At 41.9% G+C, this 16,636-nt stretch overlaps 1 non-coding gene across 1 annotated transcript; it reads right to left on the minus strand.

Annotated features, from left to right (window-relative positions):
- Positions 1 to 1,403: 1,403 nt before the first annotated feature.
- On the minus strand, positions 1,404 to 1,475 carry TRNAH-GUG (transfer RNA histidin (anticodon GUG)). Its single transcript has one exon. It is a non-coding gene; the product is annotated as a tRNA-His (tRNA).
- Between the last annotated feature and the right edge of the window lie 15,161 nt (positions 1,476 to 16,636).

The raw sequence follows: 16,636 nt of genomic DNA on the forward strand, positions 1-16,636 counted from the left end.
TTTTTTTCAGCAGGCACATTCTCTCCTAAAAACAAACATTGCATGCGTATATCTCTAGTTTGGAATACCATAGGCTTGCATGCATACTCTCATGGGTCACTCAAGTTTTTTGGACCCTATTGCACTCTGTTTTCGTGCTGCTTTTAGTATATGGCCCATATTACAGAAGTCTACCATCTTTGAGTAGTTGAGGCTCCTTTGTAAGTGCTTTATATTTTTTCGTTGAAGAGCTATATAATAAAGGGGTCCGGGAAATATTGCATTTATGGAAGATAAAAGAAGGCCCACTTGTCTCACCAAATGCTGTAGAGAAACCTGATGTTTTACTCATGTTATCCTTAGTTCGTTTTTGTTAGACCTTGCATTCTTAAGGTGGTCCCAACCCCACCTTATTGCTTTTCTCCTCCGCATTTTGCTGTATCTTTTTGTTGGCCTTAGGACTCTGATCACTTTATCGCTACTAATCAGTGCTGAAGTGCATGTGCTTCTTCCCTAATAATGTGTATAATTGGAGTATACCTGACTGACAGATTTAATTTACTTGAAAGCCCCTTGTAAAGTGGTATACCATATACCCAGGGACTGATTGTGCCGCCCAAAGAAATAGCATTTCAAACCTGTCTCAAGCCTGCTACTGCAGTGCCTGTGCTGCAGTGTACTGCCACTTCGACTTGGCATTTAAAACTACTTGCCAAGCCTTAAACTCCAATTTTATTACATATCAGTAACCCCTAAGGTAGGTCCTAGGTAGTCCTAGGGGCATCATGCTATGTAAGTAAAAGGTAAGACATGTACTGTGGTAGTTTGTATGTCCTAGTAGTATCAAACAGTCTATTACATTTTTCACTACTGTGAGGTCTGCCCCTCCCATAGGTTAGCATTGGGTATTCCCTTATACTTTTGGGGGGGTAATTCCATATCAGAGAGGAGAAGCTTTATTTATTTATTGATAAATCCTATCTACTGGTGAGGTTGGATTTAATCTTACTATTGTATGAATGCCATTTTTAGAGAGTGAGCATTTCTCTGCACTTACTGCTCTATTTGCATGAAAACCTGTCTTCAATTGACGTCTGGATTGGGCTGCGAGACAGCTACATATGTGCATTCCCTGTAGACAGCCACAACACAGGTCACTCAACTGCAACTGCATTCATCTGCATTCTGATTGGCCTGGGGGAGAGCTCCGCTCCCCTTACCGCAAATATGTTCAAGAACGATAATTTATGTCAGTAAGTACAGTATACCTACATCTTATAATCATGCGTGTTTAAATAATTTGTCGTTAGATCGTTTAAATGTTAGAAAGGATCTGTTTTTAATAGACATTTTACAAAAACAACTGGTACATTTGGGAATTCTGTAAAGGAAAAACCCAACTGCCGTGACATTGCCAACCAAAATGCCGTGACTCGGATTCGAACCGAGGTTGCTGCGGCCACAACGCAGAGTACTAACCACTATACGATCACGGCGAGCTACTTGGGCTCAATAACGTACAGTGACATGAAGAAATTATAATTCGGAACACTCAGGGCTACTCCTGTGATAGGCTGAATGTGTTCATTGCTTCCTCATTCCTTATACAAAGGCTTTATGTCCTCAGTGGTTGATAGGCTGAAACCGTTTCCTGGCCGCCTGCTTGTGAACTGGCAGGAGTCAAAGATCACACATACACTGGTGGGCCTGTGATGGGACACCAATGCAGAGAAACACACCTGGCGCGGATATTCTATTCTGTTTATTCGACCTGCATCTCTCCTGTACCTCCTCAAGCCATCTGTATGTGAAGCAAGAAAGAGTTAAGGAACGGTCCATCTACACTTTTATTGGGAGGATGCAGCCGTGAGCTCCTCCCAGCTAATCACACAAACAGCAGTAAAGCAAGGTAACTACACAGTTATGGGGGGACTGCATGGTTAGGTTTTTGAGGAATTATTGAAACTGACCTCAGTGACCCATAATCAGAGCTGTGGCTAATGACTGCATGCCTAATTATGATGAAGCAAGCACCATGGCTCATAGGGGCCCCACAACACACTTTTCTTAGCTCATTGAATTAAAGTATAAACTTCTGCCATGTGTGAGTGGTAAAGGCTTGTTAATTTTGTTTCTTTTCAAATTCACGTCTGACAACAAGACAAAGGAACATTGGGGCATCAGACGCTTTGGAAAGTAGCCACCAACCACAGAGAAAGAGAGAAAGAGGGGAAAGGCAGTATGAGGTGTGGAGAAAACAGCAGCAGGTACAAGGAGCTCAAATGAGATTAATGGCGCCTAAATAGAGCACGTAAAGGAACAGTTACAAATCTAAGAAAAGGGAAAGAAAAGACTAGGAAAAAATACAGAAAGAGCTTGTAGATGAAATTCTCTTCCAGGAACAGCAGGTTAAGAGAAATTACACAGGGAGCAGTTAAGCTTGTAACACGGGGGAGAATAGAAAAGAAAATGCAGTTTTATGAATGTGTTTGCCTAATCCAGCTAGCACTTTTATTTTATTTCTCTATTTGCTTCTTTTATTGGTAAAGTAAGTTTCAAGTGCATGCACAGGTATGACCGAGAGAGCCAGGGTATAATAATTTGAAGCGTTTGCACCAGTGCTAATGAAGGACGAGAGTTATAGCAAAGATATGAAAGGGGGAGCGATAATAAATATGCGATATGGCAATAGTGACACCAAAATAAGCCACCTATTTATAAAACTGACATGGAAGAAATACTAAAGGTTAACTTCTGAAATTGTAGCCGATGTTAAAAATATTCTCGTTGTCGGCAGGACTCGAACCTGCGCAGGGAGACCCCAATGGATTTCTAGTCCATCGCCTTAACCACTCTGCCACAACAACTGACTGTGAGGCGTGTGCACATAATCTGTATGCAAGTTTTCAAGGTGTCCCACAGCAAATTCCTGATATTCTGCAATGCACTTTTTAAAAATAATGTTTTTTTCAGCAGGCACATTCTCTCCTAAAAACAAAAATTGCATGCGTATCTCTCTAGTTTGGAATACCATAGGCTTGCATGCATACTCTCATGAGTCACTCAAGTTTTTTGGACCCTATTGCACTCTGTTTTCGTGCTGCTTTTAGTATATGGCCCATATTACAGAAGTCTACCATCTTTGAGTAGTTGAGGCTCCTTTGTAAGTGCTTTATATTTTTTCGTTGAAGAGATATATAATAAAGGGGTCCGGTAAATATTGCATTTATGGAAGATAAAAGAAGGCCCACTTGTCTCACCAAATGCTGTAGAGAAACCTGATGTTTTACTCATGTTATCCTTAGTTCGTTTTTGTTAGACCTTGCATTCTTAAGGTGGTCCCAACCCCACCGTATTGCTTTTCACCTCCGCATTTTGCTGTATCTTTTTGTTGGCCTTAGGACTCTGATCACTTTATCGCTACTAATCAGTGCTGAAGTGCACGTGCTTCTTCCCTAATCATGTGTATAATTGGAGTATACCTGACTGACAGATTTAATTTACTTGAAAGCCCCTTGTAAAGTGGTATACCATATACCCAGGGACTGATTGTGCCGCCCAAAGAAATAAGCATTTCAAACCTGTCTCAAGGCTGCTACTGCAGTGCCTGTACTGCAGTGTACTGCCACTTCGACTTGGCATTTAAAACTACTTGCCAAGCCTTAAATTCCAATTTTATTACATATCAGTAACCCCTAAGGTAGGCCCTAGGTAGTCCGAGGGGCATCATGCTATGTAAGTAAAAGGTAAGACATGTACTGTGGTAGTTTGTATGTCCTAGTAGTATCAAACAGTTTATTACATTTTTCACTACTGTGAGGTCTGCCCCTCTCATAGGTTAGCATTGGGTATTCCCTTATACTTTTTGGGGGGTAGTTACATATCAGAGAGGAGAAGCTTTATTTATTTATTGATAAATCCTATCTACTGGTGAGGTTGGATTTAATCTTACTATTGTATAAATGCCATTTTTAGAGAGTGAGCATTTCTCTGCACTTACTGCTCTATTTGCATCAAAACCTGTCTTCAATTGATGTCTGGATTGGGCTGGGAGACAGCTACATATGTGCATTCCCTGTAGACAGCCACAACACAGGTCACTCAACTGCAACTGCATTCATCTGCATTCTGATTGGCCTGGGCGAGAGCTCTGCTCCCCTTACCGCAAATATGTTCAAGAACGATAATTTATGTCAGTATGTACAGTATACCTACATCTTATAATCATGTGTGTTTAAATAATTTGTCGTTAGATCGTTTAAATATTGAAAAGGATCTGTTTTTAATAGACATTTTACAAAAACAACTGGTATATTTGGGAATACTGTAAAGGAAAAACCCAACTGCTGTGACTTTGCCAACCACAATGCCGTGACTCGGATTCGAACCGAGGTTGCTGCGGACACAACGCAAAGTACTAACCACTATACGATCACGGCGAGCTACTTGGTCTCAATAAGGTACAGTGACATGAAGAAATTATAATTCGGAACACTCAGGGCTACTCCTGTGATAGGCTGAATGTGTTCATTGCTTCCTCATTCCTTATACAAAGGCTTTATCTCCTCAGTGGTTGATAGGCTGAAACCGTTTCCTGGCCGCCTGCTTGTGAACTGGCAGGAGTCAAAGATCACACATACACTGGTGGGCCTGTGATGTGACACCAATGCAGAGAAACACACCTGGCGCAGATATTCTATTCTGTTTATTAGACCTGCATCTCCCCTGTACCTCCTCAAGCCATCTGTATTTGAAGCAAGAAAGAGTTAAAGAACGGTCCATCTACACTTTTATTGGGAGGATGCTGCCGTGAACTCCTCCCAGCTAATCACACAAACAGCAGTAAAGCAAGATAACTACACAGTTAGGGGGGACTGCATGGTTAGGTTTTTGAGGAATTATTGAAACTGACCTCAGTGACCCATAATCAGAGCTGTGGCTAAGGACTGCATGCCTAATTATGATGAAGCAAGCACCATGGCTCGTAGGGGCCCCACAACACACTTTTCTTAGCTCATTAAATTAAAGTATAAACTTCTGCCATGTGTGAGTGGTAAAGGCTTGTTAATTTTGTTGCTTTTCAAATTCACGTCTGACAACAAGACAAAGGAACATTGGGGCATCAGACGCTTTGGAAAGTAGCCACCAACCGCAGAGAAAGAGAGAAAGAGGGAAAAGACAGTATGAGGTGTGGAGAAAACAGCAGCAGGTACAAGGAGCACAAATGAGATTAATGGCGCCTAAATAGAGCACGTAAAGGAACAGTTACAAATCTAAGAAAAGGGAAAGAAAAGACTAGGAAAAAACACAGAAAGAGCTTGTAGATGAAATTCTGATCCAGGAACAGCAGGTTAAGAGAAATTACACAGGGAGCAGTTAAGCTTGTAACACGGGGGAGAATAGAAAAGAAAATGCAGTTTTATGAAGTGTGTTTGCCTAATCCAGCTAGCACTTTTATTTTATTTCTCTATTTGGTTCTTTTATTGGTAAAGTAAGTTTGGAGGTGCGGAGGCGCTGTTCGCCGAGAGTACCTGGCGCCGATGGTGTCTGCAACCCACCGCTAAGACCGGAGACAGGAGACCAAGGCTAGCTGAGGAGAGGAGAGGAGAGAGAACACGGACAACGCGGAGGTGGCCTGAGGCGGTGAGCGGGAGCGGAGGAGCGACGTCGAGATTTACAGGAGATGGCGAGAACCCGCGGGTGAGAGGCATAGCAGGGAGGAGGAATAAAAGGGAAAGAAAACTATTGTGGCAGCACTCGAAGCGGCGCGCCTGACTTTAAAATGGCGGCCGCTTGAGACACAAGTAGTCCTACCTCTCTCTGCAGGAAGTAAACAACCAAGAGGCAAGAAAGGGAAAAAGGACAAATAGGGTCTAAACAGAGAAGAAGGAGCCTATAACTGAGTCCAAGTCGAGACAAGAAATGGAAAATGGACTAATTGAAAGAAAGAATGAAAAGAGAAAAAGCCCCTGCCTATAGTAAGCACCAAAACGGCGGACATTTTGTAATACCCAGTTTTCAAACGTTTTAGAGCACAATAAGGGCTGTATAATTACTGCTACCTGAAATCACAACTAACAAAGTGCCAAGAAAATTAACTGGAAGAGAAACTGGCATGACTACTATATTAGAAGGAAATTACTAATAATAGATAAACTTGGATTTAACACTACCTTTGAAGAAAAATTTACCTAATGAGATATCTATGCATGCCACTATTTAACTCTAACCCCTGGAACATATAAGAGACTTATAGAGAAAAGCCACCATAAGATCTATAACACGAATCAAATATGGGCGAAAGGTACCGAGACGACTCAAACGCCCAGGTCATAAAATATCCATCTAATTTATCTAAAAACTGAGCCAAAAAATTTAAGCACAATACCCTGAAGAAAAACGCAGACTCACTGTTCGCCGACCCATACTTTAATTCAGATAAAGGCACTATAACGCATGACTTGATCTTTTACACTAATAAAACGGCTAAATGGCGCAATGCCTTCACAAGAACGCTCAACATAAAAGGTACGAAAAACATCCCACATGGCACAAAAATAATGACCTCACCATCAAGAAGATGCAGAGCAGAACTATGCATCACCATATATAAAACCGGAATAGTGCTGATACAGGCAGCGAACAGTGAACTCATGAAGTTCGACAAGATATTCCCTTCTATAAAAGAATCACTAGAGGGCTTAAGACACCAAATACACCCAACCCCACCAGAAGTCACTCATGATACGATTTATATCAATCGAACGGGAGGCTGCGTGGAGCCAGCTACTAAACCTGGAAAGAAAACTGAAACAGGAGAGATTATATCGAAAAATAAGACAGAACGGACAGGAAGATCGACGAGTCTTGAGAATAAAGAACAAGACCAACTCCAAAGAGAAGAGCCGACACCGCTTCCAAACACCGAGCCTTCCCACGCAGAACACACAGTGGTGCCGAGTGAACCACTCGATGTAAACCAAGAAACAGATAAGATAGGAGACAACAACCGTGCGCTACCTACCGCTAATACTATACTAAAACCAGGTAGAACCTCACCTACAAAAACTCTCCTATCTTTACATAACTCAGACAACTCACACAACATCCCAAGAAGGAATGGAACAGACGACCAAACAGAGGATATACAGGAAATGACTGAGGCACTAAGAAAAGATCGAAAACCGAGAAAAGCGACATACAACCCCTGGACACACAGGCTAACCATCCCCAAGAAACTAATCAGGAACCAGAAGGCTACTAATGATCTTCAGAAACTAGTCAGCAACATGACACAAATCACAATTAGTACTCTACAAGCGATGAAAGAAATACTGGAAATGACAGCAAGCACCCATTCTAAGATCACAAATATTCAAGATCTTGTACACTCCATACATAGAAAGAGCAAAGAAATTGACATATCACTAGAGAATAGGAACAACTGACCAAAAAGGACGAAGGCCCTGTCGAAGGAAGATGCCATTGCCTTACTCTAATCCTATGAATCGCCTGATCATGAAGAAGAGGAGAACATCAAAACAGTTCCGATTGACCCTAATAGAACATCAAGAAAGAACGATAGGAAACTTAACCATAACAACTTACAACAAGTCCTGCTTAATTCCGAACACGAAACGCTGAAGATTAAGAACCCTGGGAAACAACTGACATGCCTCCTACTCAACTGTCGATCGGCTACAAAACATGCGTCAGACATAGCAGACCTCATCATCAACAAAGAAATTGATCTGGCAATTCTTACAGAAACGTGGCTATCGGAATCATCATCCCCAACCATGGATCTCTTAGTACCACCTGAATATAGCATTGTGAGACTAGATAGACCTATAAAGACGGGAGGAGGAATTGCCTGCATTCACCGATCAGAGATAGAGGTCAATCAAATTCAATCTGACCCTCTAGAATCTTGCGAATACTTAGGTCTCAATATAAAATCAGCAACGAATCAAAGATGCAATCTACATGCGTTTTACCACCCACCAGGAGAGAACGCTAAGTTCATAGAACAGTAAATGGAGATCATTATGACCAACTCTAACACGAATGCCAATAACATATTCTTAGGAGATTTTAACTTACACTGGGACGACTGCAATGACAAGCTAGTCAACACGCTTAAGGATTTCCTTGTTGAGCTAAAACTCAACCAAGCATGCACAGAACCCACACACTCAAAAGGAGCAACACTTGACTGGATTATTTCAGATATCAAAAATACATCAATCCTCTCAATAGCCCCATGTGACTGGTCGGACCACTATGCAATAACATTCCAGATACCCATATTGAAAAAGGGCAAGACTGTTCAACCTGCCAATGTTAAAAAATGGATCCGAGACACTAGAGACACTAATATTGAACTACTAGTACAAAGCTGTGAGAGTGACTTAAAGCCACCCAGCAACTTACAGAATGCAAACGAGTTGACAGAGCATTATATAACCTCAATCGGGAACATCGTCAACAACACCATGCCATTAAAACTAAAAAGAATAATGGAAAAGACGAAGAATCCATGGTTTGACGGATCATTGAACGAAGATAGGCGCAAACTAAGAATGGCCGAAAGAAAATGGAGACAAAACCCTTCATCCCCTGAGCTGAAAGCCCTCAGAAAAATTAGAAACCAATATAACAAAAAGATCATCAACTCCAAAAAGGAATTCATAAGATCGGAACTGGATAATGCCAAAAACAGACCACGGAAACTGTTTGAAATCCTGAAACAACAATCAAACAAACTAACCAAAACAGCGCATGAAAACGTAAAAACATCCATAAGTAGCGAGGAATTTTCTATATTTTTCACGGAAAAACCAAAGCGCTGGAAACGGAGCTCTTAAGCGCAGCAAATAACCTCCCCATTCAACCACTGACTACGAACGATCCCAATTCGACTACAGTGTGTAGCACAACAAAAAACAATGTAAACTGGGACATATTCGAATTATACAATCAGAACATGATCGCCAAAATGCTCGTGAAAATCAAACCCAACAACCACTACCAAGATCCCCTACCTGCGAAATGCTTAAGAGAAATCAGCCACATTGTGGTGCCAATCTGGACCAAAATAATAAATGCATCACTGTCACAAGGGACCCTCCCAGACTGTCTAAAAACTGGTCAAGTTGTTCCATTGATCAAAAAACCTACTGCAGATGCTACAAACCCGAACAACTTTCGACCAGTAACCAACGTCCCTCTATTGGCCAAACTAATTGAGAAATGCGTGCAGGGCCAGCTGAGCCAACACATCAACAAGTTTTCCCTACTAGATGATTGCCAATCAGGATTCAGATCAGGGCATAGCACGGAAACAGCGATCCTCCATATTGTCGACGACGCGCTACTGGCTCTTGATCGAAATCAAGCATGCTTGCTAATTCTCCTGGACCTGTCATCGGCATTTGACACAGTAAATCACGAAGCTTTACTGGCCAGGCTACAAGACAGGATGGGAGTGTCTGGAAATGTGTTGAAATGGTTCGAATCTTTCCTACGGAACAGAACACAACGTTTCCTGGTCAATCATTCAATTTCACCATCCTGCCCTAACTCAATCGGAGTCCCACAAGGATCGACATTATCCCCTGATCTGTTTAACTTGTATGTTGAACCTCTTACAACAATTCTCAGTAACTCACAGGTATCTTATCATATGTATGCGGATGACACGCAAATATATATAAAGTTCACCTCCCTTGAAGACATTGAGCGAATGAATGAAATATTAAAAAGGGCATTGCAATGGCTAACTACCAATCTTCTGAAGCTAAATGCTCAAAAAACAGAATTCTTACTAATCTCTCCACCAAAGTGCGTTACGGAAATAAAGGAATGGACCAAGTTGGTGACTGCGCTCAACTGCACCCCGACTCTAGTCAACTCAGCTAAGTCGCTAGGAATCACTTTAGACGAGAGTCTTGACATGAAAACTCATATTAATTCAATGGCAAAAAACGCCCGCTTCCACCTGAACTACCTAAGAAAATTGAAACCATTCATCTCTGAAGCAGATCTGAAACTGGCAATCCAATCTTTAGTCATCTCTAGGATTGAATATGGTTGCACCACCTTAGCAGGTCTACCAAAAACATCCACAGCACCACTAAAAGCCTGCCTCAATGCTGCGGCGAGACTCATCACCGGATCTAGGAAGTTTGACCACATCTCCCCTCACCTGAAAGCGTTGAATTGGCTACCCTATGAGGCCAGAATTCAACTAAAGATAGCATGTATCACCCACAGAGCACTCCACTACAATACTCCTAGATACCTATCCAAGAAAATTGAGCTATCAGGAGGCAACAGACCAGCCAGGAGTGCCAAAGAGTTGGTGCTGCGCCCAGCCATATTCAGAAAGAAAAAAACCTATGACAGAGCGTTCTCAGGAGCTGCCCCCAGGATTTGGAATTCATTGCCTCCAAGCATTAGGAAGATTCCTAATACCTCAAAATTTAAGCGAGAAGTGAAGAGCTTCTTAATGAGTAAATACCTTATATAGACAAGGTTATGTCTCACTATGAGATCGAATGCTAGCAGAAAGGGAAGGACTGCCGTGAATTAGATGAAAGATAATGATGGTCTGATACTGTCGACTTTCCTTTTGTAACTAAACTGTATACCAATTGCTACCTCTTGTCAAAACTAATTCATACAACTATCTCACATCCTGAAACTATATAACCGCTACCTCATAGGTATGACAAAAAGGACAAATGACATAACCTCATGTTGTAAAGTTAATTTGGATTATAATCGACGAACCTGAGTGGAATGTAGTTACTTAAGCACTCACTATAGCCATATAACTATCTACCTCATATCTATTTGTTTGTTTAATGGTTATCTTCTTGTTAATATTTAAACTACTTTTATGTGAAGCGCTCTGATACCCACGGGTCTTGTTCGCGCTATATAAAACTTTAAATAAATAAATAAATAAATAAATAAATAAGTTTCAAGTGCATGCACAGGTATGACCGAGAGAGCCAGGGTATAATAATTTGAAGCGTTTGCACCAGCGCTAATGAAGGACGAGAGTTATAGCAAAGATATGAAAGGGGAAGCGATAATAAATATGTGATATGGCAATAGTGACACCAAAATAAGCCACCTATTTATAAAACTGACATGGAAGAAATACTAAAGGTTAACTTCTGAAATTGTAGCCGATGTTAAAAAGAATCTCGTTGTCAGCAGGATTCGAACATGCGCGGGAAGACCCCAATGGATTTCTAGTCCATCGCCTTAACCACTCGGCCACAACAACTAACTGTAAGGCGAGTGCACATAATCTATATGCAAGTTTTCAAGGTGTCCCACAGCAAATTCCTGATATTCTGCAATGCACTTTTTAAAAATAATGTTTTTTTCAGCAGGCACATTCTCTCCTAAAAACAAAAATTGCATGCGTATATCTCTAGTTTGGAATACCATAGGCTTGCATGCATACTCTCATGGGTCACTCAAGTTTATTGGACCCTATTGCACTCTGTTTTCGTGCTGCTTTTAGTATATGGCCCATATTACAGAAGTCTACCATCTTTGACTATTTGAGGCTCCTTTGTAAGTGCTTTATATTTTTTCCTTGAAGAGCTATATAATAAAGGGGTCCGGGAAAGATTGCATTTATGGAAGATAAAAGAAGGCCCACTTGTCTCACCAAATGCTGTAGAGAAACCTGATGTTTTACTCATGTTATCCTTAGTTCGTTTTTGTTAGACCTTGCATTCTTAAGGTGGTCCCAACCCCACCTTTTTGCTTTTCACCTCCGCATTTTGCTGTATCTTTTTGTTGGCCTTAGGACTCTGATCACTTTGTCGCTACTAATCAGTGCTGAAGTGCACGTGCTTCTTCCCTAATCATGTGTATAATTGGAGTATACCTGACTGACAGATTTAATTTACTTGAAAGCCCCTTGTAAAGTGGTATACCATATACCCAGGGACTGATTGTGCCGCCCAAAGAAATAGCATTTCAAACCTGTCTCAAGCCTGCTACTGCAGTGCCTGTGCTGCAGTGTACTGCCACTTCGACTTGGCATTTAAAACTACTTGCCAAGCCTTAAACTCCAATTTTATTACATATCAGTAACCCCTAAGGTAGGCCCTAGGTAGTCCTAGGGGCATCATGCTATGTAAGTAAAAGGTAAGACATGTACTGTGGTAGTTTGTATGTCCTAGTAGTATCAAACAGTCTATTACATTTTTCACTACTGTGAGGTCTGCCCCTCTCATAGGTTAGCATTGGGTATTCCCTTATACTTTTTGGGGGGTAATTCCATATCAGAGAGGAGAAGCTTTATTTTATTTATTGATAAATCCTATATACTGGTGAGGTTGGATTTAATCTTACTATTGTATAAATGCCATTTTTAGGGAGTGAGCATTTCTCTGCACTTACTGCTCTATTTGCATGAAAACCTGTCTTCAATTGACGTCTGGATTGGGCTGCGAGACAGCTACATATGTGCATTCCCTGTAGACAGCCACAACACAGGTCACTCAACTGCAACTGCATTCATCTGCATTCTGATTGGCCTGGGGGAGAGCTCCGCTCCCCTTACCGCAAATATGTTCAAGAACGATAATTTATGTCAGTAAGTACAGTATACCTACATCTTATAATCATGTGTGTTTGAATAATTTGTCGTTAGATTGTTTAAATATTGAAAAGGATCTGTTTTTAATAGACATTTTACAAAAACAACTGGTACATTTGGGAATTCTGTAAAGGAAAAACCCAACTGCCGTGACATTGCCAACCACAATGCGGTGACTCGGATTCCAACCGAGGTTGCTGCGGCCACAACGCAGAGTACTAACCACTATACGATCACAGCGAGCTGCTTGGGCTCGATAACGTACAGTGACATGAAGAAATTATAATTCGGAACACTCAGGGCTACTCCTGTGATAGGCTGAATGTGTTCATTGCTTCCTCATTCCTTATACAAAGGCTTTATCTCCTCAGTGGTTGATAGGCTGAAACCGTTTCCTGGCCGCCTGCTTGTGAACTGACAGGAGTCAAAGATCACACACACACTGGTGGGCCTGTGATGGGACACCAATGCAGAGAAACACACCTGGCGCAGATATTCTATTCTGTTTATTAGACCTGCATCTCCCCTGTACCTCCTCAAGCCATCTGTATGTGAAGCAAGAAAGAGTTAAGGAACGGTCCATCTACACTTTTATTGGGAGGATGCTGCCGCGAGCTCCTCCCAGCTAATCACACAAACAGCAGTAAAGCAAGATAACTACACAGTTAGGGGGGACTGCATGGTTAGGTTTTTGAGGAATTATTGAAACTGACCTCAGTGACCCATAATCAGAGCTGTGGCTAATGACTGCATGCCTAATTATGATGAAGCAAGCACCATGGCTCGTAGGGGCCCCACAACACACTTTTCTTAGCTCATTGAATTAAAGTATAAACTTCTGCCATGTGTGAGTGGTAAAGGCTTGTTAATTTTGTTGCTTTTCAAATTCACGTCTGACAACAAGACGAAGGAACATTGGGGCATCAGACGCTTTGGAAAGTAGCCACCAACCGCAGAGAAAGAGAGAAAGAGGGAAAAGACAGTATGAGGTGTGGAGAAAACAGCAGCAGGTACAAGGAGCTCAAATGAGATTAATGGCGCCTAAATAGAGCATGTAAAGGAACAGTTACAAATCTAAGAAAAGGGAAAGAAAAGACTAGGAAAAAACACAGAAAGAGCTTGTAGATGAAATTCTCTTCCAGGAACAGCAGGTTAAGAGAAATTACACAGGGAGCAGTTAAGCTTGTAACACTGGGGAGAATAGAAAAGAAAATGCAGTTTTATGAAGTGTGTTTGCCTAATCCAGCTAGCACTTTTATTTTATTTCTCTATTTGCTTCTTTTATTGGTAAAGTAAGTTTCAAGTGCATGCACAGGTATGACCGAGAGAGCCAGGGTATAATAATTTGAAGCGTTTGCACCAGCGCTAATGAAGGACGAGAGTTATAGCAAAGATATGAAAGGGGGAGCGATAATAAATATGTGATATGGCAATAGTGACACCAAAATAAGCCACCTATTTATAAAACTGACATGGAAGAAATACTAAAGGTTAACTTCTGAAATTGTAGCCGATGTTAAAAAGATTCTCGTTGTCGGCAGGATTCGAACCTGCGCGGGGAGACCCCAATGGATTTCTAGTCCATCGACTTACCACTCGGCCACAACAACTGACTTCAAGGCGTGTGCACATAAACTGTCTGCAAGTTTTCAAGGTGTCCCACAGCAAATTCCTGATATTCTGCAATGCACTTTTTAAAAATAATGTTTTTTTCAGCAGGCACATTCTCTCCTAAAAACAAAAATTGCATGCGTATATCTCTAGTTTGGAATACCATAGGCTTGCATGCATACTCTCATGGGTCACTCAAGTTTTTTGGACCCTATGGCACTCTGTTTTCGTGCTGCTTTTAGTATATGGCCCATATTACAGAAGTCTACCATCTTTGAGTATTTGAGGCTCCTTTGTAAGTGCTTTATATTTTTTCCTTGAAGAGCTATATAATAAAGGGGTCCGGGAAAGATTGCATTTATGGAAGATTAAAGAAGGCCCACTTGTCTCACCAAATGCTGTAGAGAAACCTGATGTTTTACTCATGTTATCCTTAGTTCGTTTTTGTTAGACCTTGCATTCTTAAGGTGGTCCCAACCCCACCTTATTGCTTTTCACCTCCGCATTTTGCTGTATCTTTTTGTTGGCCTTAGGACTCTGATCACTTTATCGCTACTAATCAGTGCTGAGGGTGCACGTGCTTCTTCCCTAATCATGTGTATAATTGGAGTATACCTGACTGACAGATTTAATTTACTTGAAAGCCCCTTGTAAAGTGGTATACCATATACCCAGGGACTGATTGTGCCGCCCAAAGAAATAGCATTTCAAACCTGTCTCAAGCCTGCTACTGCAGTGCCTGTGCTGCAGTGTACTGCCACTTCGACTTGGCATTTAAAACTACTTGCCAAGCCTTAAACTCCAATTTTATTACATATCAGTAACCCCTAAGGTAGGCCCTAGGTAGTCCTAGGGGCATCATGCTATGTAAGTAAAAGGTAAGACATGTACTGTGGTAGTTTGTATGTCCTAGTAGTATCAAACAGTCTATTACATTTTTCACTACTGTGAGGTCTGCCCCTCTCATAGGTTAAACAACAAGGGGTGGTGATGGACAGAGTTTCTGAATTAAGCAGAATACTCTCACCCAGTCAAGAGATCAGGGCTAGATCCAACACCGTTTTTTAGCTCACTGCACCATCCCAGCTTAGAACCTGGCTGTATGCAAATTAGTCTGTTCCTGTCCCAGTGCATGATGGGAACAGGGCAAACTAAACTACAAAGCCAATTCTTTCACTGGGAAGGAAACAAGCTTCCGGGGACCGGTTTCTGGCATTACAGCCGTCTTCGGCCCGGCTTGCTTGAATCCTGATGGTGCAATGAGCAAGGGACTCACATCCGAGTATACCCTTCCACGCTTATGGTGGACAAAATATTTGAACAACAAGGGGTGGTGATGGACAGAGTTTCTGAATTAAGCAGAATACTCTCACCCAGTCAAGAGATCAGGGCTAGATCCAACACCGTTTTTTAGCTCACTGCACCATCCCAGCTTAGAACCTGGCTGTATGCAAATTAGTCTGTTCCTGTCCCAGTGCATGATGGGAACAGGGCAAACTAAACTACAAAGCCAATTCTTTCACTGGGAAGGAAACAAGCTTCCGGGGACCGGTTTCTGGCATTACAGCCGTCTTCGGCCCGGCTTGCTTGAATCCTGATGGTGCAATGAGCAAGGGACTCACATCTGAGTATACCCTTCCACGCTTATGGTGGACAAAATAATTAAACAACAAGGGGTGGTGATGGACAGAGTTTCTGAATTAAGCAGAATACTCTCACCCAGTCAAGAGATCAGGGCTAGATCCAACACCGTTTTTTAGCTCACTGCACCATCCCAGCTTAGAACCTGGCTGTATCCAAATTAGTCTGTTCCTGTCCCAGTGCATGATGGGAACAGGGCAAACTAAACTACAAAGCCATTCTTTCACTGGGAAGGAAACAAGCTTCCGGGGACCGGTTTCTGGCATTACAGCCGTCTTCGGCCCGGCTTGCTTGAATCCTGATGGTGCAATGAGCAAGGGACTCACATCTGAGTATACCCTTCCACGCTTATGGTGGACAAAATAATTGAACAACAAGGGGTGGTGATGGACAGAGTTTCTGAATTAAGCAGAATACTCTCACCCAGTCAAGAGATCAGGGCTAGATCCAACACCGTTTTTTAGCTCACTGCACCATCCCAGCTTAGAACCTGGCTGTATGCAAATTAGTCTGTTCCTGTCCCAGTGCATGATGGGAACAGGGCAAACTAAACTACAAAGCCAATTCTTTCACTGGGAAGGAAACAAGTTTCCGGGGACCGGTTTCTGGCATTACAGCCGTCTTCGGCCCGGCTTGCTTGAATCCTGATGGTGCAATGAGCAAGGGACTCACATCTGAGTATACCCTTCCACGCTTATGGTGGACAAAATAATTAAACAACAAGGGGTGGTGATGGACAGAGTTTCTGAATTAAGCAGAATACTCTCACCCAGT

This window comes from Lissotriton vulgaris, chromosome 1_1 (genome assembly GCF_964263255.1).
Source record: "Lissotriton vulgaris chromosome 1_1, aLisVul1.2, whole genome shotgun sequence".
In the NCBI taxonomy this organism is placed as follows: domain Eukaryota; kingdom Metazoa; phylum Chordata; class Amphibia; order Caudata; family Salamandridae; genus Lissotriton; species Lissotriton vulgaris.